The 24,942-nt window shown below is 48.1% G+C and overlaps 1 long non-coding RNA gene across 1 annotated transcript; it reads left to right on the top strand.

Moving 5' to 3' along the window:
* The first annotated feature begins 934 nt into the window (after positions 1–934).
* LOC122198685 lies at positions 935–8,054 on the top strand. Its single transcript, XR_006193097.1, has 3 exons — positions 935–1,276; positions 6,303–6,464; positions 7,392–8,054. It is a non-coding gene; the product is annotated as an uncharacterized LOC122198685 (long non-coding RNA).
* The last annotated feature ends 16,888 nt before the right edge of the window (positions 8,055–24,942 follow it).

Genomic DNA, 24,942 nt, shown 5'->3' with positions numbered 1-24,942 from the left:
ACAAAGTGAGGCACAGAGAGGAGCTGACCCACTTTGTAATTTTAGAAAATGATGTGTGGCTAGATTTTTTTAAAGTTTTTTTGGTTTTTTTTTTGAGGGACAGAGAGAGACAGAGCAAGCGGGGAAGGGGTAGAGAGAGAGAGAGGGGGAGAGAATCCCAAGCAGGCTCTGCACTGGCAGCACAGAGCCTGACAGGGGGCTCAAACTCACAAACCGTGAGATCATGACCCGAGCCGAAATCAGGAGTCCGACACTTAACTGACTGAGCCATCCAGGTGCCCCAAGATGTGGCTAGATTTAAAAAAAATTTTTTTTTCAATGTTTATTTATTTACTTTTTATTTTGTTTAATGTTTATTTTTGAGAGAGAGAGACAGAGCGTGAGTGGGGGAGGAGTAGAGACAGAGGGAGTCACAGAATCCAAAGCAGGGTCCAGGCTCTGAGCTGTCAGCACAGAGCCCGACATGGGGCTCGAACTCACGAGCCATGAGATTATGACCTGAACTGAAGTCGGACACTTAACCGACTGAGCCACCCAGGCACCCTAAGACATGGTTGGATTTTTAAGAGTGCTTGCATATTCAGTGTTTTAAGGGCTGATAACACTGGAACAGGTAAAGAAAAGAATAGGGTAATTGGTACAATCGTTGACATGCACAGTGATTTTTGGTTTCACTCTGCTTTCATAGTGGACACATTGGTAGAGCCCATTCTCATACATTTTAGTGGGATCCAACTGGCTAAAAAGAAATAACTGTCCCCCCATAATAGAAAGAATACTTACTACATGTCTGTTTCTTAGGGTCTGTGGTAGATTATACATTTACCCCATCCTGCTTGGTTTCCTCACAATAGGACACTGACACGCCCCCCCCCCCCCACCCCCCCCAAGGAAAGGAAGGATCTGTATCTCCTCCCTTCGAAACCAGGCCAAACTTCATCACTGCCTTGACCAACAGGATGGGGTGAAAGTGACACTGTGTGACTTCTGAGGCCATAAAGGCAATATGGCTTCTGCCTGACTCCCTCCCTGGGTTATTTGTCCTTGGAATGCAGCTACCATGTTGTAAGGACTCCCAGGCTGACGTCCTTAGACAACAGCCAGACATGTGAGTGAAGGAACATTGACCTGATGAGCTCAGCTCTGGTCTTCGAGCTTTGTAGCCCGGCCCCAGACCTTGTGAACCAGGGACAAGCCATCTCCAGCCCTGAATCCCTGAACCACAGCAACGGTGTGAGATAATAAGGGAGTATTGTTTTAAGCCATTTTGTGTTGGGTAAGTCATCAGGCAGCAATAGGTAACCAATACAAGAGCTATCCTCTTCCCAGTAGGAAGCCACTAGGCAGGGAAATTAAAAACACTTTTAGGACCCAAGATAACAATATCTCAGAAAGGAGTTGTGGTCTCATTGAGCTTGGTTTTCCCAGAATGCAAGTCAGTCATGTATTTATTTATACCCTAAATGAATTTTCTGTCCTTCCTTCCTTCCTTTATTCCTTCCTTCCTTCCTTCCTTCCTTCCTTCTTTCCTTCCTTCCTTCCCTTTCTTTTCTTCCTTCCTTTTCTTTCTTTTCTTTTTCTTCCTTCCTTCCTTCCTTCCTTTTCTTTCTTTTCTTCCTTCCTTTTCTTTCTTTTCTTCTTTCTTCCTTCCTTCCTTTTCTTTCTTTTCTTCCTTCATTTTCTTTCTTTTCCTTCCTTCCTTCCTTTTCTTTCTTTTCTTCCTTCCTTTTCTTTCTTTTCTTTTTCTTTCTTCCTTCCTTCCTTTTCTTTCTTTTCTTCCTTCCTTTTCTTTCTTTTCTTTTTCTTTCTTCCTTCCTTCCTTTCCTTCCCTTCCTTTCCTTTCTTTCTTTTTCTTTTCTTTCTTTAACAAATAGCTATTGAGTAATTATTACTCAAGCTACGTATAAGAATAAATCAAATATGATCCCAAACTGTACCTAGTCTAGTCTTCCTGGGTTCAAATTTTGGCTGTTTATTAGCAGGTTACTCAACCTCTCTGTGCCCAGGTTCCTTGAATGTAAACAGAGACAACATTAATATCTACTTCACAGATTTTATGAGGATTAAAGGGGTTAATGCACACGAAGTATTAGAACAGGGCCTGGCATATAGTCAGCACTGTGAAAGTGTTAGTATTATTATAATTGTTATCTGTAATAATTTGTTGCTTAAAATAAGACTCGAAGTAAATATGGCAAAGTGTTAACATTTGTTAAATCCATGGGATGTTTTTGTGAGTGCTGTATTATTCTTGATATTTTTCTGTTTTTTTTAAATAATTTATAGTAAAACTAAATTATACATAAAAAGATAAGGTATCAGTTCTAGAATAGTTCACACGTTAGGGAGGAAGATAAGTAACCTATCCTAGAGAATAGTCAGTGTGTGTGTGTGTGTGTGTGTGTGTGTGTGTGTGTATGGGTGCACACATGCATGCACGTGTATGTACATATGTGTGCATGTTGAGCCAAAATCTTTACCTTACCACCTGGATCCCAAATTCCTTTTAGAGAGAGAATGTGTTTGTTTTGGAAAAACAACTTGATAAGCCACTTCAGCTTGGGGTTGAAGGTGGGATCTTGCGGCCTGGGTGCTGGCATGAGTTCAAGTATGAAAGAGACTGAATTAAGCTTCTCTGCATGAGGAGATGAAGGGAGGAAAGCGGGGAGAGGAGACAAGAAGGAGGAAAAGGAAAGAGGAAAGGGGAAATGGTGGGAGGCTGGGCTTTAACCCGTGAAGGGCGCAGGTTAGGAACTCATTCAGCAACAAGTTATAGAGCAAGGGTGTAGAGAGACAAATAGCTTATTTTTCTCTGACAGTGAGTACTTCAAGGAGGTTAGTTTTTGGCTATGGTTCAACAGTGTAAAGATTGGTGTTGGGGTATGCTTCATGGACCTCCTGCCACAGGGAGCATAACTGAACAAGGGCTCCAACCGTTTCTCTTTAAAATCCATCACAATGTTTGTGCCTAAGCTCTGCCTTCCGTGGCAACTAATGATGACTCAGCAGGGATACCGAGGCAGACCCACTCTGGGGGATCTGGGACTCCTCTGACAGCCAACTTTAGTTTGAAGACTTCCTGATGGCTTTGCTGGACTTTGTTTATTTATTTATTTATTTATTTATTTATTTATTTATTTATTTTGAGAGAGAGAGAAAGAGAGAGAGAGAGCAAATACACATGAGCTAGGGAGGGGCAGGGAGAGAGGGAGAGAGAGAATCCCAAGCAGGTTCTGTGCTATCAGTGCAGAGCCAGGCGTGGGGCTCAATCCTACGGACCCGGAGCTCATAACCTGAGCCTAAATCAAGAGTCACAGGCACCTGCTTCTTGAAGGACCTAGACTGACACAATTGGTAACTCTGAGATTCCTTTCGGTTTTCCGCCATGGTTGCAAAAGGGTGACCAGAGCTCCTGCCATCCCACTCACATCCACAACCAAAAGAAGGGACAAAGAAAGAAAGGCTATGCCCTTTGCACCCAACCTTTTCATCCGGAAAGCATACTAGGAGCCTTTACGTACTCATGTCCTCATACCCAGCGAAGTCATTTGGGGTAGCTTTCCTTGGACGTCTGAACTGTAACATGAAGCGTTGAGCAAAAAGCTCCCTGCATGTAAGAGTTCAGACAGCACTTTACACGCTAAAAGAAACTGTCTCCAAGAGTATTGTTAGTCACAGTGCCAACACTTCAGGTATTCACTTATTCAGTATTAAAGCTCCAGCAGGGTGCAAGCACTGGCCCAGACTGAACAAACGTGGAACAGACTGAGCCATGCCCAGCAGAGCCCTCAGCATGCATTAGAGCCGCCCAAACAAGCCATCTGAGATCAGCCAACCTCAAGCTGACCTGCAGACCCGTGAATGAATTTTGGGGGTGTGCAGGGCATCATGTATCAGCCTTGCCTTAAAGCCCATCTCCCCCAGCCATTTCTGCCCTCTCCCGCACACCCTCATTGTGACTGATTGTGACTGATTGTGACTGATTGTGACTCTTTCCTTCTTTGGAGCCCCCAGCACCATGCACCCCTCTTACAGCTCTCAGCAGACCCCTGTAGTGTCTGTCCCCCACCCACATTTGACTGTGCCCTGCTTGAGGACAGGAGTCACATCTTACGCACCTCTGTGTCCTGCGTTGTCCACCGACTTGCACTTTGCTCAATAAGTCTTCACTGAACTGAAGTCTGATTGAGTTTATTTCACGATTCTGTCTTTGGAGGCTTCGATAAGAAATCATCGGTCGATGTCACTAGTGTAAAGAAAGAAAACAGAAAGCGGCCACAAAAGAGCACCATTCGTTTAGCTGAATTTGTGTTTCCTCCGGCCGATCACCTCCTTTGTCTATCACCTTGGGGAGAAGATTCTGGCAATACCTCGGAGGCACCTAAGACTGAGGACTGAAGGAGACAGCCCCGGTCCTGTGAGCTCCATACCCATTACAAGTGGTTTGTCCATACACACACAGCTCTGTGGCTTCCCACGTACTATGGGGACTGAGAAAGCCATCACGGAAATAGGACAACAAATGGAAACAAAATGGACGCCTGGCCCAGGGTCCTCGTCTCCCCTTGTAGTACACGGGACAAATGTCGGTGCTTAATTTTTATTGTTTTCAAAAAAAATTTTTTTTAACATTTATGTATTTTTGAGAGAGAGAGAGAGAGAGAGAGAGAGAGAGAAAGCGAGCAGGAGAGGGCCAGAGAGAGGGAGACAGAACATCTGAAGCAGGCTCTGCTCAGTGAACACAGAGCCCGATGCAGGGCTCAGACTCACAAACCATGAGATCATGACCTGAGCTGAAACCAAGAATAAGATTCGTAACTGACTGAGTCACCCAGGTGCCCCTGTGCCTTATTTTTTTATGTTAAGAGCGGGTAATTTGGGAGATGAGTCATTGGTCTTCCACACGGCTGTGCTGTAGGCTCAGGCCAGGGTCTCAGTGTGGGGAGTATTTCAGGACTGGTGACAGAGGATAGATCCCTCCGGTGGTCCTTGGCCAGAGGTCCCCTCGGTCCCTCTGCGGCTGCTGCATCTGGTGTGGTCTCCACCTCCCTGCACCCTGCCCTCCTGACTTCACAGCCTCTGCTTACCTGGGCCGTCGGTCACTAATAGAACTAATGGAACTGCCAGCCACGGAGGCAATTTCTGTGGCTTTCAAAGCCCTGGTCACCATGTAAGCAGCCAAATGGAAAAACCACTTAAAATGAAGAGAGGGAAAGAGAAGAAGCCCTCTTCTTCTGTCCCACTGAGGAAGAGACAGCTGCATTCTGCTCCCATCTTAGTATTTTATGTCATTTCATTTTTTTAAATGTTTATTTATTTTTGAGAGAGAGAGACAGACAGACAGACAGCATGAGCGGGGGGAGGGTCAGAGAGCTAGAGGGAGACGTGGAATCTGAAGCAGGCTCCAGGCTCTGAGCTGTCAGCACAGAGCCTGACGTGGGGCTCAAACCCATGAACCTGAGCCGAAGTTAACCACTTAACCGACCGAGCCACCCAGGTGCCCCCGTTTCATTTTTAAAGGCTGGTGCGCTGACCACTGTGGAGCCTGGATGGAGCAAACACACTCACCTGTTCGGCACGGTGTTATGGTTTGCGCCATCCAGGAGCGCAAAGGCCAGCTTCCTGTGCGTGTTCAGCGACAGTTCATGTACAGAGCTGCCTGGAGGTGACTTCGCGCTTCTGCTTGGAGATTTAAGAGGCTGTGCGTGATAAGAGTCAGAAAATCAACGTGCCCAGCCGTAGCTCAGGCGCACCTACAGCCTCCCCAGCGTTTTAGTGATGGGCTGAGATCAGCTCTGTCAGCCACAGGAATGTTCGGCAAAATGCACTAAAAAATATAAACTCACCGCTAATTACAGCAGAGGAGAAGTGAATGTTTAGAGCGGCTGTTGGCAAACTTTTTCTGTAAAAGGCCAGAGTGTTAATAGTTTAGGCTTTACAGGCCAGGGTATTTCTGTCACAACTATTCAGTTCTGCCACTGTCACCAGGAAGCACACAGAGACGATCCAGAAGCAGGTGAGCACAGCTGTGCTCTAATAAAACTTTATTTACAAAGCAGGTGGTGGGTCCCAGTTTAACTGCCCCACGTAGAGTCGCACTGAGACACAATCGTGTGGAATCACAGGCTGATGTAAAATTGCCTCTGCTGGCAGAGCACAAAGAATCCCTTTCCACAGTAATCCCAGAGCATAATCTGCCCTAGGTTTTTGCTTCCAAACAATTACATTTATTTTTAAAGTGTAAGTCTATAAATCTCCTGTGTTCAGCAGTTTTCTTTCTCTGATGTCGTCAAACATTACAGACACCATTCGTGCAAACGTCTCCTAGGAATGTCTTGAGCAGAGTTGGAAGGCACCCCAGGACACCCAAACCAACCCCCTTGTTTTACACCCTGTGGAACTGAGGCTCACGTCACAATGCCAGTGGATGACAGAGCAGGACCAAAGCACATTTGGCCTTCATGGTGGGTCACCAATTCATGTGCATTGTTAAGGCCATTTCTTTTGGCAACAGCCATACAATGAAAGGTGTGTGTGTGTCTTCAATTTCCCATCACATTTCCCAGAAACTCCACGAGGGAAAGATCATATTTCATGGCACTTTTTTATTAAGTTCTTAAATTAAAACAAATTGTTACAAAAATAGTACCTGCTTAATGAAACAATTAAGAAGCATACCGAGTAAAATAAGGTCCCTTTCCATCCACTCATAATCTCCTCCATGGCTTCTCTAGAGTAGCTACGTTTTTCCCCCAACATGTTGTCATGAAAATGTTCAAATCTTTAGAAGTAACGATTTTGCAGCGAGCACCTGTATGCTCAACCTACATCCCACAATTCACATTTTACTATTCTTGCTTTATCACATCTCTGCCCATCTTCCATGCCTCTATCCACCCATCGATCCATCTTTCTTCCTTCTTTTCAGTATGTGTTTCTGGGTAAACAGCAGACATCAGCACTTTCCCCCTCCTACTTCCTCTTCGACACTTCCCCCCAATAGTTCAGCATTCAAATCATTAGCTAGATGTTAAGATTTCTTTACATTTTTTTGTCTGTTGAGGTAAAATCCATATCCAATGAAATGCACAGATTTTACGTGTACATTTGCTGGTTTTGACAGAAGTAAGAAGCCAAACACAAACATCAACCCACAGACTGCCTGCCTTCCTTTTCAGGCAACCATTGTGCTGGTATTTTCAAACCACAGATTAGGTTAGTTTGGCCTGTTCTAGAGCTTTACTTAAGTGAATGTTTGTACACACACACACACACACACACACACACACACACACACAGTATTCTTTTGTATAAGATAGCACTGCTTGGTTACCTCCTCCCCATGCACACATTCACACATATAAATACGTGTTTGTTTTCTTTTACCAAAGGGACACGCAGAGCACCATCCTGAGACTTGCTGAGTCGCCAGAAGCTGACAGTCTAGAGTGGAGTTCTCGTTGGAAATCTCCTGACACTAGCTGAGCATTTTAGGCAAGTGATTTAACTTCTCAGTGCTCTCATTTCTGTTGCTGTTGTCAGGCTTAAATGGCCAATGTCTGGAAGCACCTGGAACAGGGCTGGCCCACAGTAGTGACTGCAGTGATCCCGCTGGTGACCCGCCAAGCTCCTTGGACTCCAGGAGTCCATGTGATTTGCTGCTGACATCAGACAGCTGTGACCCTCTTCAGGGACTGTCCAGAGGCCACTGGAGCCCTTACCAAATACACAGAGAGCTGAAGATGCCTCTTTTCTACTCATAGTGGGACATAGCACACAGTAGAGAACATGGATGTGCCCGTCTATGCCTTATGCCTCCACATGGGAGTTTATGTCCCCTGGGGGGCCTGTTCCCAATAACTGACCCATGTGGGAGGTGAGGTGAGGGCTGGCTCCCTTGCCCCGGGGTGAGATACACTGAGAATAGCTTACACCCCACAGCCTGCCTGGGATGGAAGCTCCTGACGTGTGGTTTCCTCACCCTTCCTGGTCCCTCCAGGCGGGACGCCTGCTTCCAGGCGTCTCCTGGGAGCACTTGGGTAGTAAATCCCTTGTCCATGATCCTGGTCTCACTGCCTCTGGGACCCCACCTAAGGCGGTGCCCGTACACTTCTGTTGGTTGATCTTCAGACTTGGCCACGTCTGTGGGCAGGGGTCTGGCAAAGCCTGCTGCGGGAGCCCCAGGCGGGGAAGTGCTCACCGTGCTGGACCCATCTGCCATTTTGTCTCCCTGGACCCTTTCTTTCTAGGTAACATGGGAGGCGGAAACCAGATTACAGTAAGGATCCCATTAAACGACTCTGAGTCAGAGGGGGATTCATCAGAGACCCTTCACGTGCATGTGGCTGGTTCCTGCAAATATTAAGTGTGCTGGGTAAAGGGTTTGGGCATAACCGTTAGAGAGCGAGTGGTGGGAGGGGTGTGAGCCACAGCGGTGCACAGGGAGGCGAGTGGACCCTTAATGTGGGACAGGGTAGGGCCTGGGGACGTGCCCAGCGAAGGCCTTGTGTGTGGTAGAGCCCCGGGGTAGGGGGCGGGTGGTGCTCGCTCACACTGCCCTTACTGCTTATCTGTGCGGACGCTGAAGATCTTTCTATGCCTGTACAGTCGTTTTCCTCTCTAAAAACAGACACCCCAGTGTGTGGACCTCAAGGAATGGAGAGACCAGCCCTGAATACAAGTCAGGTAAAAGTTTCAAGTCAACCAATACTCTGATTCGAGCGGATCATGAGCGACTTCCGCACTTCCCACTCCGTGTGGGGCTCTGAGAGCAAGACGAGCGGTGTCCAGCCCAAGTCCTCCTTCAAGGCCTTTCCAGCTGAAGACAAGTGCTCCTCCCCGGGCAACACGGAGCCTCCAGGAGACACAGGGCAGGAAGGAAGGAGATCCTTCAAGGAGGTTGCCATTTTCCTGAAGTGGGAGATTCACCTTTCCCCAGGCTTCTCCCCTGGCCCGTGGGAGTTACTGTCCTGGGGAAGCAACTAGGACAGAGCCCGGGAGCTGAGGGGAGAGGCCAGCTGCACCCCACCCCTTTGAGGGTATGCCGGGATGGAGAATAGTGCACCGGCTGAGGGAGAGAGGACAGAAGGAGCCCCTCAGGAAACGCAGGCATCAGCGTCTCACCCTCACTTGGAGAAGCCAATAGGGGAAGTAACAAAGACACCGGCTCAGAGGGAAGGGGATGGAGGGAGTGGAAAAGGCTGGCCTACGGAGAGAGTTCGAGAGACGGGGAGTGGGTCCACCATTCCTCACCCCAGGGCCCCCAGGGAGAGGCTCCCGGGTGCAGCCAGGAAGTTCTGGGTTTCCAGGCTCACAAAGACCCCGTGTCCACGCTTGGGGCAGGAGTGACAGAGCCCTCCCATAGTCAAGGACCCCTTGACGCTGACGATGAGTTCACACGTCACCGTCAGTGTCTCAGTCTGGTAGGCTGCTCTCACAGAATCCCATACACTCAAACAGCAAACATTTCTTTCTCACAGGCCTGGACGCTGGAAGTCAGATCAAGGCCCTGGCAGATTCAGTCCCCTGGTGAGAAGTGGACAGTGGGCTTTCTGCTCAGTTCCTAGGGGCCCGGCGCCTCTTGAGCCGCCCAGCCCCTGGCACACACACACACACACACACACACACACACACACACAGTTTCTTTTGCTTGGAACTCACCCCGTCCATTCAGACCTACGCTGCAGGTCTCCGTTGAAATGCCCAGCTTGCTCTCCAGTTCCCAGGCTGGCTCTCTTCAGCACACGCTCTGCTGAGGTACTTCTTAGTGGTTACAAATGCCCGGACTCCTAGCTAGACCTGAGCTCGGGGCTCAGGGATGTGTCTGTCTCGTTCGTCCCGGTACCCCTAGTTCCTAGCCTGGTGCTCAGAATCTAGTCTCCCCTCCAAAATAGGGCGTACAGAGTGACTCTGTAGCGAGATAATGTTTTAAATTCTCACCCGGAGGACCTTCTTCCCTGGCAACTCCTCCCGCCCCCTGCCCCGTCCGTCCTCCCAACCCTTCACCACGAAAACAAGAGAAGCTGAGGCTTGTTCTGCCACGGAAGGAGAAACCCATCAAAACCAGAAGCAAATCCTGACAGAACACGAAACTTCTTGTGGTGATCATTATCTTGATTGTGGCGATGGTTTCCCGGATGTATACCTAAGTCAAAACTTACCAAATGGTACACTTTATATATATGAAGTTTTGATTGCAGTCAATTATCTCTCAATCAGGCTGTTAAAAAATCAAGTGTGGCTGTTGAGCTAGCTCTCAGGTGGGCCTATGAATATTTCAATCAGGTAAGTTTTGAAAGCCTGGTGCCTGAGAGAAGAGAGCCTTCTGAATCCCACACGTGGTTTTCACTCTCAACAGTTGGATGTGGCCGGTGAATAGAGCTTTGCTCAAACTCTGGCCGGGAGCAGCTGGTGGCTGGTTAACCCATGCAGTCCCAGGACACCACCCGTTCCTCTGCCTCGGCAGGTCTGGGACGGAGCCTGGGGATTTGCCTCTTGAGTCCTTAGACGGTCTCTGCTGGTCCAGAGAGCGGAACGCTGGCCTAGAGCATGGAACGAGTGAGGAAGAAAGCTCAGCTTTTCTGCCTCGGAGGAGAGGCTAACTTGAGGGGAAAGGAAAAAGACTTGCAGTGGACAGGACCGGAGCCTCGAGGTAGGGGGTCCCCGAGAAATGCCCAGTGTTGGGTGACTCTGCCTCAGGGCAAGCTCCAAATGGCTGGTGGAGGTGGAAGGAGGTCAGGGGACTGGAAAGCAGACTGCAGCTGCCTGCCTTTCCCCGCGTCGCCCGGATTACGAACCCTCCTGGAGGATGCTGGAGCCTGGGGCCTGGTAGTGTCCTGAAGGCTGGGCTCAGGTGAGGCCTCAGGGCCTTAGGGCTCGGGTGTGGCCACTGGCGAGTAGCTCGAACTCCCACTCCTCGGGGAGAGGCGGGGTGGGCCAGCCCGGGCCTGTAGGGGAAGAGGAGGATAAGGAGGGCAGGCGCCTGACAGCCAGGACATCAGAAGAGATGCAGGCAAGGCCACGCAGGTCCCACCCCCAGAGGCCAGCGGGGACAGCCGGGCACACTTTATGGAGCCTCCCAGCCCTTGGGTCACGAGAATCTCAGGTTGTCCCCCTGAGGTTACCCAAAAGGGCATGATTTTTAAATTAGAAGCGACTAATTGTTTTGAATTGACGCGATGAAGTTTTCCACCTTCAGCAGAAATGAGGGCTGAAAAGCTCAGTTCGTTCTAATCGGAAACGAAGACGGTTCCATCTTTGCACACTTGACTTGCTGACTCTGGGGTTTTCCACCTTTAAACCTGTTGGGGTGACCTAAGATCCCATGTCTGTGGGCGGAGGAACAGTAGCACATCTTTAGGAAGGGGTTGAGGTCTTGAGGTGTGGCAGGGCTATCAAAGGGGAACTGGAACAAGAAGAAAAAAGCCCAGAGGTGAGAAAGCTCAGTGCCTAACCTTGATGAGGGTCAAATAACTACCGGAGATTTGAGTTCTGCCTTTGTCTCCTCCGCCCTCCACCCCCTCGCTCCCCGGGCAGACGTAGCGAGCTCTCAGGGTTGGCTTGATGTGGAGCCTCGCTGGGGGGCCTAGGCTAGGGCATTGATCTGACTCTGGCCCTTACCAGCGGAGTGGAGCATGCCGGGCCACCCTGGGACAGCCACAGCCGTCCGTGCATGGGGCTGGCAGAGTTTAGTTATCGCTGCAGGTAAGATGGGAACAGAGGAGGTGGTCCCTGAGAGGACAGTCATTCTTGCGATCGAGTACTCATTATTCAGTCGTCATCCATACTGAAACCCACACAGGAGACATATCTCGCTCAGCTAAGATGCAGGATTTAGAAATAAGTTACAGACTATGTAACCATGAAATAGCAGCTGTTTGGTCTCCTGGGCAGAAAAATGACGCCCTATTGGCAAACCTTTATTGACGATCCTGTAGCGGGCACTCTGTTTACACAATGAGGTAACCCTTTGTACTTAGTAGGCCGGCTAAAATCAAAGTAACACGTATCGGCAAGGGTGCGGAGAAATCGGAACCTTCATATGTTGCTGGTGGAAATGTAAATTGGTGAAGCCACTATGGAAGACGGGTTGGAATTTCTTCAAAGAGTTAATCAGCGTTAGCGTATGACCCAGCAATTCCACTCTCAGGTATGTGCCCGAGAGAACTGAAAACATGTCCACACAAGGACTTACATGTGAACGTTCAAGGCAGCACTATTTGTAATAACAAACTGGCGAATAACTAAAATATACAATGGAATATTACTCAGCATAAAAAGGAAAGTACTGACATACGCTACAGCATGGAAATGCTAAGTGGAAGAAGCCGCACGTAAAGGGCCACGTTCATGATTCTCCATCTATGAAAGGGCCATAATCGGCAAATCCAGAGAGACAGGGAATAGGTTCGTGATTGTCAGGGTCTGGGAGTAAGGGTGGATGGGGAGTGACAGCTAACAGTATGGAGTTTCTTTTGGGGGTGATAAAATATTCTGGAATTACTGGCAATGGTTGTACAACTCCCTACTAGAAACAGCTGTATTGCACACTTTAAGAAGGTGAGTTTTATGGTCTGTGATTGTATCTTAATTTTAAAAAGGCACTCTCTTTAAGAATACATTTGCACTCGGGGCACCTACGTGGCTCAGTCGGTTGAGCCTCCAACTTCGGCTCCGGTCGTGATCTCACCGCTTGTGAGCTTGAGCCCTGTGTCGGGTTCTGTGCTGACAGCTCAGAGCCTGGAGCCCGCTTCGGATTCCGTCTCTGTCTCTCTCTGCTCCTCCCCCACTCGTATTCTGTCTCTCTTTCTCTCTCTCTCTCTCTCAAACATAAAGAAACATTCAAAAAAAAAAAAAAAAAAAAAAAAGAACACATTTGCTCTCAAACTTCCACCCCGGCTCCCATAGTCTTTGATGATGATGATAGCTGCGTCTTCCATAATATGCTCTCCCCCTCTCTGGCAAAACCTGAAAGAAGAAAAACACTGCGCCTTCTAAATTGCTCACTGGAATAATTGGAATGGTGTATAATAAATGCCGTTTTATAATAAAAAGGCAAGAAGCTTCTTTTATAGTTTGGGGCATCTGTTGAAGAAGGGGATTGTCACTCAATCATACGCCTGCCTTAAAGAGGGGTTGAAACAGTTCCTCTGATCTTTTAAATATCCAAAAAGATTAGTTTTGAAACTGATGTTTAACTGGAGAAAGGAGGGTTTCAGAAGTTGCAGCTTCAAAGCTGGAATTCGTGAAGCCGTACAGGAGTTATAAAGCAGAGTATCACATCATAAAGTAAAAGTGTTTGTGACTTATGAGGAGACCCTTGTGTGCATGCAAGAATCTCTTAAAGGACTCAACCATAATCTTGGTGGAGTAAAGGGAAAGGCAAAAGCTTTTTTTTTTTTTTTTTTTAATTTTTGGGGAGAGAGGGCGTGAGTGGGGTAGGGGCAGAGACAGACAGAGGGAGAGACAGAACCCCAAGCAGGCTCCATACTGAGCCTGACTCGGGGCTTGATCCCAAGACCCCAGGATCGTGCCTGAGCCGAAATCAAGAGTCAGACACTTAACCCACGGAGCCACCCAGGGGCCCCAAGGCATTGTGCATGTAGATTTTATTTTATAGGAGTGACAGTGCCTGCTAGGTCTTACTTCACAGGGATTTTTGGAAAGCAAGGAAATATATGTGAATGTGTTTTGCTCCTTCTAAAGAAATGTGACATGTAAATTCAAAACACTATTATCTTAATTCAATAAAAGTTTATGGAAATGATATAAAATCACCTGGTGAATTCCAGTTTGTGCTCAAATTACCCTACACAAAACATTTTTCACTCACTCCATAAAAGGGTTATAGCCCTGTTTCTTTTCATTTGTGAGAGCTTGAAATGAAATAAACTCACTTCCCGGTAAGGAGGTGGAGAGCTGTCAGATGGCAGGGAAAGGGCTGATGGGGTAGATCGCAGGGGAAGGCCGATGGGGTGGGGGGAATGGACACCAGGAGTTACACCCACCCGCTCCTATCTGGTGTTGCTCCCTCCCCACACCGCATGCTGCAGCCAGAAGCTTCTTTTCCCCCCCGAAATTTCTGCTTGAGAAGGTGTATTTGTACACCTTTAAAACAAGCTAAGTGTGAGCCTGTTCTCCCAGCATGAATTGTGTTCAGGCTTCTCTCCTTTCTCGCTTTCTCTCTCTCTTTTTTTTTGTTTTGAACAGAACCCAATTATTAGAACGATGGTTTTCTTAAAACACTGTGGCACAGAAAGACGGGGTTTCGTCTGGCTTTTCCCTCTGGCTCTGAGGAGAGGCAGCCAGTTTAGGTTTTAGGGCCCTGGGATGTTCTCTGAATGATCACCAGCTGGGAGTGGGCTCTACCCATGTGCTCCTTTGGGGCTGGGTTGTTCCTAATTAAGCCCCGAGATGTGGTCTGCCTGAGGGACCCAGGAGTGTCCTCTGAGCGGGCGAGGGGGGACCTTTGGCAGACTCCCCACACCTTCCTGACTGCTTCGGACTCCCAGTTCCTTTGCACCAGCCACACGTGGAGAGCCGCAGCAGCACGAATGTCCACGTGGCTTTGAGCCCACCCTGGCATATGAGGAGGGGCAGATGTTTTTCCTCTTGATCCAGCTATACCTTCTCCCCACCCTCTCCAACCCCAATCCATCAGCTCTGGTTTGCCGGCTTCGGTGAAGTAAAACCACCAGATTCTCCTTTATATGCTTATAAAATGGCAGCCCGTGACAAACCTCCAGAAAAGGCTCCTCCCCCACTCTGGCAGAAAGGTTCACGCTCACTTGCTTGGCCTTGATGTAAGCTCCCCTTCTCCAACGCAAGACCACCCGATTCCTTAACAGGACGGAACCTTGGCAAGCCCGGAGAGAAACACAGTCTGGCTGATTTGCATATTGCAGACTGTCCATCACCAGTTTAAGAAACAACACCTTTGGGCGCTGTACCTTCCTTGAGGCACAACAGTGAGTTACGGGCTTCAAAGCAGCTTTATTTAAAAGCCGTGGAGAGGAGCAGCGAGGGCCGGCCCGCGGCAGCTGGGGAATGAATTCTTAAGGCCTGTCAGGCACAGGCTCCCTCATGGGGTGGCTGGGTCTGGTTTTATTTTGTCCTTGTCAAATTCTGGCTGGAGTCTGCACTCGTGTTGCCAGCTCATTCGTTCGCCCATAAAATAATAATGCTAGCAATAATAACAACGGGTAATAATAACAACAGTAGATCTCATTTACCCAGCGCTTAACATGAGCCCGACCCTGGGCTAAATGTTTAACCGAAATTTTCTCACTGAGTCCTCGTAAACTCATAGAGGTTAAATAGCCACCCCAAACCCATGCCAGCTAGAAAGCTTTTCGGAATTTAAAAGCCAGTGAGGACTCTCTCTTGGGGGTTTGGGGCCCTAAGAATAAGAAGAAGGGCCTCGGGGCTCCGCATTTTCAAATCCCCAGAGGACTGAGCTTAGAAAGGCTGCTACACCTCAAGCCCTTGGCCACTGAAGGGCTGTCATTGTCAGTGAGGTCCTGTGCACAGAGACACGGCAAAGCCACGTGCCCACCTCTTCAAGTCAAAGGTTAAGGGAAATGTCACTTTCTTTTAAGCGTCAGAAAGAAAATCATGCAATTGGGAAATTGGTATCAGAGGAAAGCAAAGTCTGCTTTTCCTATAGTAGATACTCAGGATTACTTTAGGAACTCAGACCCCCTTCTTGCAAGAATTCTCTCCCATGTGTTTAGGGGATGCCTGTGACGTCTCTGGCAGGGGGGAGTCTCCCAAGCTTACTTTCTCTCACTGTCAGCCTCAAGTTCTTGAGCTGTACATTTTCAGGCTGGATAAAATGTACATGGAAAAACAATTTCCCCCTTAATTTCTTTTTCTCTGCTATCTTGATATTTAAAACTCCGTGGAGCCTAAATGATTCGCATATTTGTGAACATCATCATGATCATCATTGACATTAATACTCTGTTCTATTAATAGAAACAGTGAATGAATCTTAAGTCTATAAATAGCAGAAACCAAAACAGGACAACTCCTCATCAGGCTGTATTTAAAACAGATCCAGATGCAAGATGTCCATTCGGGAGTTTTCAACAACACACCCTGACTTCTAGGCTCTGTGCTTCCATCAAGGGAGCTGTTTCCTCAGAGCGAAATTAACCACCCTTCTGCTATTTCCGCTCTCCTCCTTCCTGCCCCGCCCCCAGTCTCTCCAAGCCTTTGTAGTTGTACCTAATTTTCCTGCAGGCCTTGTAAATCTTTATCTCTGTTTCATTTCTTTGGCTACATCTGTTTGGCTCTGGCGGCACCAGCAGGTGCACGTAATAATGTGGGTAATTCAGACCAAACTGCTGCACGGATTCAGGTAGGGGGACCGACAAGGGACGGCGCCGCCCACCCAGCCCTGTGTTGCGCAGTGGGATGACTGCCCAGCTCCAAGGCTCTGCCTGCACTCAGGCGGCTCCCAGAACCTACCCCAATGGAATGGGACCGAGCTGACCACAGCCTGGGCCCCCAGCCCCCAAACGTGCTGTCCCAGGCCTTTGATGGGCTCTCTTCCCTTCCTGAGAGCCTGCCCTGTCTTCCTTCCCGCCGTGGTCAGAATCCTACCCAACAGACACCATCTCCCTCATGGCCTGACCCACTTCCCCCAGTGGTTATGAGATGTCCCCCACTTCGGGCTTTGCATTCCCTCCCACCCACCCTCTTTCCTGCCTTTCTTTAACAGTTTATTACGGGAAACCTCAAACATATTCAAGAGTAGACGAAATAGCACAACAGACCCTTGTGTGACACCTGCCCAGCTTTGACTATACGAGCACACGGCTAGTGGAATTCTATTGACTCCGCTCTATGGGATCATTTTGCAGCAAATCCCAGATACTGTATCATCTCATGCGTGAATGTTTCGCGATGTGTCTCTGAGGATTCTTTAAGAAAAAAACCAAAACAAAGCAAACCACACACACACACACACACACACACACACACACACTATCATACTGGGGCACCTGGCTGGCTCAGTTGGAAGAGCGTGCCATGCTTGATCTCGGGGTCATGGGTTCGAGCCTCATGTTGGGTGTACAGATTAAGGTTAAAGAAACCCCCACATGATGCTATTATCATACCAAAGACAACGAACAATTCCTTAAATCATTAAATTGTCCTTAATGTCTAAGACATTTCTTGGTTACAGATTGTTTAAAATGAGAATCTAAATAAGGTCCAGGTACTGCAAACGGTGGGTTTGTTTCCTGGGCTGCTGTTAATTTCTATCTCCCCCACCCCCTCCCCCAGTCTCTCTCTGTTGAAGTACCTGGGTCACTTGCCCTGTAGGGTCTCTAGAGCCTGTACTTTGCTGGCCATACCCCCTCTCTCCTTTCCTGCTCCCTTAGCCCTGGCACTTGGGTTCGAGTTAGAGAAGCCCCTCTGGGCTTCGAAGGGCTTTGACTGGGGGTCGAGAAAGGGCCCAGCAAGGTTGTGGATCTCTGAGGAGTGTCTGTGGACTTTCCTTGGAGGCAGGGTCCTCACAGTGAGGGCTTCCCCTTCTGGGTTGCTGAGGAAATGTCCTCAGAGGTCTGCGGCCACTGTAACTGAGTGTCCTGAACCTTTAGGGTCCAGCAGTGGCCCTGCTTGGGGCAGCACGCTCCTAGGGGTCCTGCCAACATGGGCTCTAGACGGGCCCCCCGGGCTCCAGCTATGGCATCTGAGGGTGACTCAGGGTGACCACAAGGGCCTCCTTGATTCCGGCCCTGCCTGGTTTTCTCCAATGGAACTAAGGCCCACATGGCCCCTCTGCTTGGAACCACTGTCACTTTCTTCGAGCAAAAGCCTGTGAGAGGAAATTGCCGTTTTTGTACATCTTAACCTTTCTTCTCTCCCCGTTTCCTTCCTCCCTCTGGGCTGGTGGAGGGACCAGCTGTTCTTCTGTTTCCCTTTCTGTCCTGACTGCTTTTATGTAAATCCCCACCCACTGATACACCACAGGAGTGATAATGGGATGCAGACGATTCAAGAGTGCTTTCTTGCTGAAAAATCCTGTTCTTGAAGTTTAGAAGTCTAAACCTACCTATCCCTGCTTAACCTAATTCACTCCTGCAAGTTTTGCTACTAAGTAATTTAGTCATTTTGGACAAGTCATTTAGTCCAGGGCCATACCACCCTGAATGCGCCCAATCTCATTTAAAGGGCAAGTCATTTAATGAAAACACTTTTTTTTTTTTTCCTCATGAAAAGATGATGATGTGTTTTCTCCCAACCCCAGATACCTCGGTAGTTTTCACAGACAAAACTCTATCAATTGAACAATGAAACTAAGTTCACGCAAGTAATAACAACAGGAAGGTAGATGAATCTAGTTTATACATAAAATGTAACACAACAAAGGTTGTTTTGAACTCACCGAGGGCGCAAGAGTGGTTGATGGAAGAGGGCTGGGAGAGAGGGTTACATCTTCTTTGTGTTTTCCTAAGTGTTCAACCTTTGGGCTCACGAGTATTTTGCTCTCATGCTGCACTGCAGAGAAACATGGTTAGGGAAAGATAAAGGCTGAGCACAAGAGTTCTTGGAAACGTGGAAACAGTACAAGGGTACAGCTTGCTGGTACAGCCACAGTCCCAGCTGAAGTCCTAGGAAATGCTGGTTCTCCACGTCCCTTGCCTGCTTTACACTGGGTTCATGTAGACACGGCATGCAATTCAAATCCGTTCCATGTGATTTTCTTTGACAAGACGCCGCTGTATTGACTAAATTGCCGAGTGTGTTTTTGCCTGCCTGGATGTCAAGATATCACTGCCTTTAACATATTTATTTAGTGTGCTTTTGGATTAAAGGTTACTGTACTGAGAGAAAAAAATAAGCCCTCGTCCAAAACTGTGGTTTTATGTCGATAAGTTAATTCCACAGTCATTACATGAGGCAAGTCTCTTGACTTTCTTCAGCAGTTGATGCTACTTTCCTTTCAGGGGAATGGGTGCTTCAGGTGGACTCCAGAGAACGTCAGGGTCTCGGAAAGCCAAAAGAGAACAGCCTATCGATACTTTCCGAAGTATTACCAACATAGTACTTACCTGTTTCTCAGGGGAATCAGAGTTAAACAGTGCTTTGAATTATTGATACACACAATAACACGGCTGAATGCCCAAAAGATGCTGAGTGAAAGAAGCCAGACACAACAGAACACATACTCCATTTATATGGAATTTAGAACAGGCAGACCAGTCCACGGAGATAGAAATCAGAATGTGTTCCCCGGGGGTCGGGGCAGGAATTGACAGGAAAGAAGCATAAAGGAATTTTCTGGTATGAATGAAACGTTCTGTATCTTGTTTTGGATGGTGGTTATACAGATGTGTGCAATTGTCAAAATTCATCAACTTCAACATCCAAGATCTGTGCATTTTCATTGCATGTTTAAGAACGTTTGAAATAAGCAGGAAAAAAAAAGAATTCAAGAGCACCTTACATTAAATGGTTATTAAATGTCTTTGGATAAACTTTACAGGCTTTGGGGTTGGAGGGTCTAGGTTCGAATTCTGGCTCCAGAACTGGGTCCCAGCTGGAAGACGCAGGCGAGGTAATTATCCTTCCTTAGCCTCCATTTTCTCACCAGCGGCAAAAACAGTACTTACCTCACAAGTGTTGTGAACATTAAACGGGCCCATGTTAGCCCACAAAGCTGTCAGTAACTGGCGAACAAGTGTAAGGTTCCTCTTCTTCCCTGAGCAATTTTAAGGGCACTCATCGAAGCTTTCACGTGCTCGGTGGTGTCCCCATTCACATTTCCCGGTGACCTGACCTCGTCTGTCCCTCCTCCTCAGACACCCCCACACCCTGGCCTCTGGGTTCCATCAGTCCTGGTACCGAGGCCCCCTCTAGTTGCCGGCATCTTCCAGCATTGCCGAGGGCAGGCCCTGCCGTCTCTCACCCGGGCATCTTCAGTGGTTTCCCGGTGGGTTCTGCGTTCTCAAGGTTATGGTGCCTCCAGTCCGACCGCCTCCAAATCTGCTGTGTTTAGACTCCTCCTGCTGATATCCAGGCTTCTTCTCAATCTGGTTTTTTCCCCGTTCTTGCTGACCTGGAATTCTCGTGGTTCAGGCTCATGCCTGGCCTTACCCAGCTCTGCCTCTTTGGTCACAGTAGTCTCTTTATATGAAACGCTCTTACCCATTCCCGCCCTGTCATGAGGCCAGGGAGCCTCCCCTGACCCTCTAGCCTGCGGTGACTCCTCCCTTGTCTCAATGTTCTAGCTCTTTATTCAACTTGACTTTGTTCAACACACATAAATCTTTGGTGGTTGTTTTTGACAGGTGTTACCTTCAATGGGGAATGTTGCAAGAGGGGAAGGATTTTAAGCACTCTTGGGTTCCCCTCCCTGCCATCCACTTAGGAAGTCCTCAACAAGTGTTTGGTGAAGGTCTCTTACTGTTTTTAAAATGTCAAAGCCCCTTTCATGTAGAAAATCTCCATAGATCCTCACAGCACCAATTTGAGGCACTAAAGGGACCTGACCTGCTTGTGATAGATGAAGAGACCGAGTACAGAGAGGGAGGATTGTACAAAGTCCCACAGCCAGCATGAGCCCCCCCGGCCAGGCTTCATTCTCTGCATCATCCAGGCACTAATGAGGGAGGATGCTGTCCTGGTGTTCGGTAGTAACTCAGATTGGGGAAGGCAGTGCTGAGGTTAAAGGCATCTAAAAATGATCACCGCGAGAAAAGAGCATGGTTACAGACCTCACGTCCATGGGCAGTTGTCGTTAGCTTAGTCAAACGCTTTTCAAAACGGTGAATGGTTCTCGATGTGAGGTCCTGGCAAAGTTAGGGATGCGGCAAAAAAGTTTCTAAAGAATTCCAGTTGAGGGGGCGCCTGGGTGTCTCAGTCGGTTGGGCATCCGACTCTTGATTTCGGCTCAGGTCAGGTCATGGTCTCGAGGTTTGTGAGATCGAGCCCCGCGTCAGGATCTGCGCTGACAGCACAGAGCCTGCTTGGGATTCTCTCTCTCTCTCTCTCTCTCTCTGCCCCTTCCCTGCTTGCTTGCATGCACGCAGCCTCTCTCTCTCTCTCAAAATAAATAAATACACTTAAAAAAAAAAAAAAAGAACTCCAGTTTAGGCCTACCACAGCGGTTCCTGGAAAGGAAAGTTGAGAAAGCTTCTTTAGGGTGGTAGTAAGCCCACCTGGAGGTGCACAGTCCTGAAATCAAACCCAGAGGAGGAGCAACATCTTGTGAGACCCCTGGAGCCAGCAGCTTTCTCCAATCCTGGACATAGACGCCCTCACTGGGGCTGCGGTCATCAAGGCAGATAGGATGTCTGGCGGTGTGGGGACATCTCCAAGCCCTACCTCATACCCCACACTCCTGAAGGTGGTTCAGCTTGCACATCTTTCTTGTGTTGCATTTCCCCAGGGCCGTGCAGTGCTCTGCGTGACTGTATTTGTCTCCAAGGCCTGCCAGGATGAAGTGCCATAAATGACGTGGTTTAAACGACAGAAATTTATCGTCTCACAGCTCCGGAGGCTGGGAGTCTGAGATCAAGGTGTGGGCGGGCCTGTGCCCCCTCTGAAGGCCCTAGGAGAGGCCATGTTCCAGGCCTGTCTCCTCGTTTCTGGAGGTTCCTGGGCCTGTGGCTATGTCTTCATACTCCGTTCTCCCTGTGTGCGTGTCTGTGTCCACATTTCCCATTTTTATAAGGACACCAGTCACCCTGGACAAGGGGGCCTCCCTCCTCCAGTCTGACCTCATTTTAACAAACTGCATCTGCAACAACCCTATTTCCAAATAAGGTCACATTCGGAGGCACCGGTTAGGACTCTAACATATGAGTTTTGGGGGAAAACAATTCAACCCCTAGCAGTGTTCTTCAAACTTTAGCCATTTTTTAAACCACCTTGCGACTGTTCTCATGAATAATATGCCACCTATACTGTTACCTCTTGTATCTTCACCTGAGACCATAGTGGACACCTAATGTCACACAGCATAGGGGAGTTAATAGTAAGCGTCATACATGGAATTCACACGTATAAACACAGACGGTATAATAAACACAAGTATGTAACTATTACAACAAGTGTTTGTCATGACACTGCTCCAAATCATTTTCGTGTCCCTCTGGCTGAGGGAAACACATACATCTCATCTGGATAGGGGCTGGGAGGCCTTTCTAGAAACATGGGAAGCTCAGAAGGCACTCTCCGCACGGGGATTTCAGGCACTTTAATGGGGTGGGAGCAGAGACGAGCGTGGTCTGCTGGGGCTTGCGCAGGAGGACAAGGTCTAACTACTCTGCTGTGGCACCACAGATCACCGCGACCTTACAAATCACATTTTATAGAAGAGAATAAGGAGACAGGGAGAGGTGAAGGCCGGTCAGTGCCAGGGCCAAGGCTGGAACCTGATCCTCTGACCTCCCAGTGCCTCGTGAGCTTAGTTAACCCTTCGGTACTCTGGAGTCTCAACGCCCAGGGCTAGGGCCTGTTTCTTCGCATCCTGCATTCGATCAAAAGTGGGTTTGCATTGCAACTAAGCTCCGACTTGTGGATGACGAGGACAAGCCAGGTATTTTCACACTCTTTGGCCGTCATGCGTCTTTATTAGTTTTGGTTTGCTGTTATCAAAAGAGAAAGGTACATTTTGGGTGAAGACATTTCTCTTAATTACCCTCAAACTGTTTGCTGGAGAGAATTTTGTTTGTTATGTTGGTAACTTTTTTTTAGTTACATATGGCTAAAATTCACATAATGCTAAAAGTACCTGGGGCGCCTGGGTGGCTCGGTCGGCTAAGCGTCCGACTTCGGCTCAGGTCATGATCTCACGGTCCGTGAGTTCAAGCCCCGCATCGGGCTCTGTGCTGACAGCTCGGAGCCTGGAGCCTGTTTCAGATTCTGTGTCTCCCTCTCTCTGCCCCTCCCCTGTTCATGCTCTGTCTCTCTCAGTCTCAAAAATAAATAAACGTTAAAAAACATTTAAAAAATTAAAGGAAGTGATAAAAAGTTATAATTCTAACTTATAATATCCCAAATTCCCTCCCTAGAGACAACTGCTGTTACTGTTTCTCATGTATCCTTCTAGAGATATGCAGGTGGAGTGTAGCTTAACCATGAGCACCGATGAAATACCTGAAACAAATTTCACTGGAATTAATAACTTTGGGAAAAACCACTCAATCTCCCCTGATCTAGTGTTTCTACACCGCCTCCTATTTAGCTCACATTCTTTCTTTTCTCTTCCTCTTTTAATTAAATTTTAACCCTTTTGTGTCCCTGGGTTAAGAATCCAGGCTAGGGGGAAGGGAGGCAGCTTCGGCCATATCTTTGGCTCACACAGCAGATTCTGGCTGCACAATCTGGTGATTTCGGCAGGATGACGTTTCGGGAAGGGATAGAAGGTGGGTAATAGCATGTATCCAGCACTCACTGTTGGACAGGCATTTAAAAATATAACCTCACGAGGCGGGAGTTTTATTTCCAGTCTGTGGACAGGCACACAGCAGTGCGGGAGGTTATATAACTTGCCTAAGTCCCAGCTTGTACGGTTCCGGAGTTTTCTCGAACGTGCTTCCTCCTGGAGCAGGAGCTGAGGCAGGTCAGTCCCGTGACTCCCCTGGGGGAACAGATGAACATGGTACGGGCACATCTGGTCCCTTGCAGGATGTGCTTTGTCTGCGTCTGCGGTCCTCCTGCTGCCGTACGTCGTCTAGGGATGTGATAAAGGCATACTGAGTGCATGAGTTCAACTCAAAAACATACAGTTTGCTGTGCTGGTGGGATTCCCAGTTTTAGTGGGAAGTAGCCGATTTGGAGCTGACATTTGTGAGAGACCCCAGGTGAGGGACTTAGAAGTCATCAGAAAACATGAGATGATCCAACAAGGGGGGGAGGCGAGAAGAAAGGACAGAAAATCAGGGATCAGATACATTCAGTGAGTGAAAGCCTGCCATCGGGGCCTGTGGGATTCAAACCTGAGCCAAGGAGAAAAGAAGTTCGGCAAGGAGGGTGCCCGCATGGAGTGTGCTATCTGGAGCCTGAAGATGGGCTTTGAGAAGACACCATTGGCTCTGATGAGCAGTGACATTCGGGTGAGTGGGGAAAGTGGCAGGAAGGAAGCCAGACTGTGTGTGAGACAGAGGCGGGCAGAAGGACGAGGGAGCCAGAGAAGCCCAGTTAGTGTTCGTGTTCACCTCGTGTCTCGTTTTTGGCCTGCTGCAACTTTATGAGGTTAGATTTACCAGCCTCTATTCTGAAGCCTGGCATTTCTCCCAAGTGCACCAGTTCTGCCTAATGAGGGCACCTCAAGTGAATCCACGGGAAAGAAAAAGGAAAGTGATATTTTAATTTTATCCAGCCTGAAACGCAAGGAATGTGCCTGCAGTTCTGAATCATAAACGTATCAATGCATTATGTTACGGAATAGAGATGTGTGCTGCCCAAATTGGCTGTGAAGTGAATAAACATTATTTTTCTACTGAATTCAGCTATAAAACGACTAGAAATCTTCCCACGGGGATTGGAAGGAAAAAAAAAAAAAGAAAAGAGGAAAAGTAGAAACTTCCTGCCAGAGGGAAGAGAATAAATGGCCACAGTGCTCTTTGGTGGGCTTGTGAAGCGCAGGGGTGACTCTGTGCTCTCTGGAACGGATTTCTGTTGCCTTCTTCCAAATACCCCAGACTATAAGGATCACTCACATTTCCTCTTGCTTTGTTCTCCTTGCTTTCCACTTAAGGGGCTATTAAACTCAACGGAGCTGCATGCAATATTTTGCTTTACCTGGGTTTTGGTTGTATAAACCCAATAATTTCCTACATCATCAACTAGTGAACTTGTAATTATGTACATATCAAGTTGCCTTGGGAGGCGAGAATTCTACCACTGAACCACCAATGCTTCGCTCTCAAATTGCCTTGGATTGGGAGATCGGATCACACAGTAGTTTAGCCCATGAGCTTT

The sequence above is a fragment of the Panthera leo genome, chromosome C2 (assembly GCF_018350215.1).
Source record: "Panthera leo isolate Ple1 chromosome C2, P.leo_Ple1_pat1.1, whole genome shotgun sequence".
NCBI classification, from domain to species: domain Eukaryota; kingdom Metazoa; phylum Chordata; class Mammalia; order Carnivora; family Felidae; genus Panthera; species Panthera leo.
Note: the sequence above shows the minus strand (reverse complement) of the source record. Positions and strands in the feature narration are given on the sequence as shown.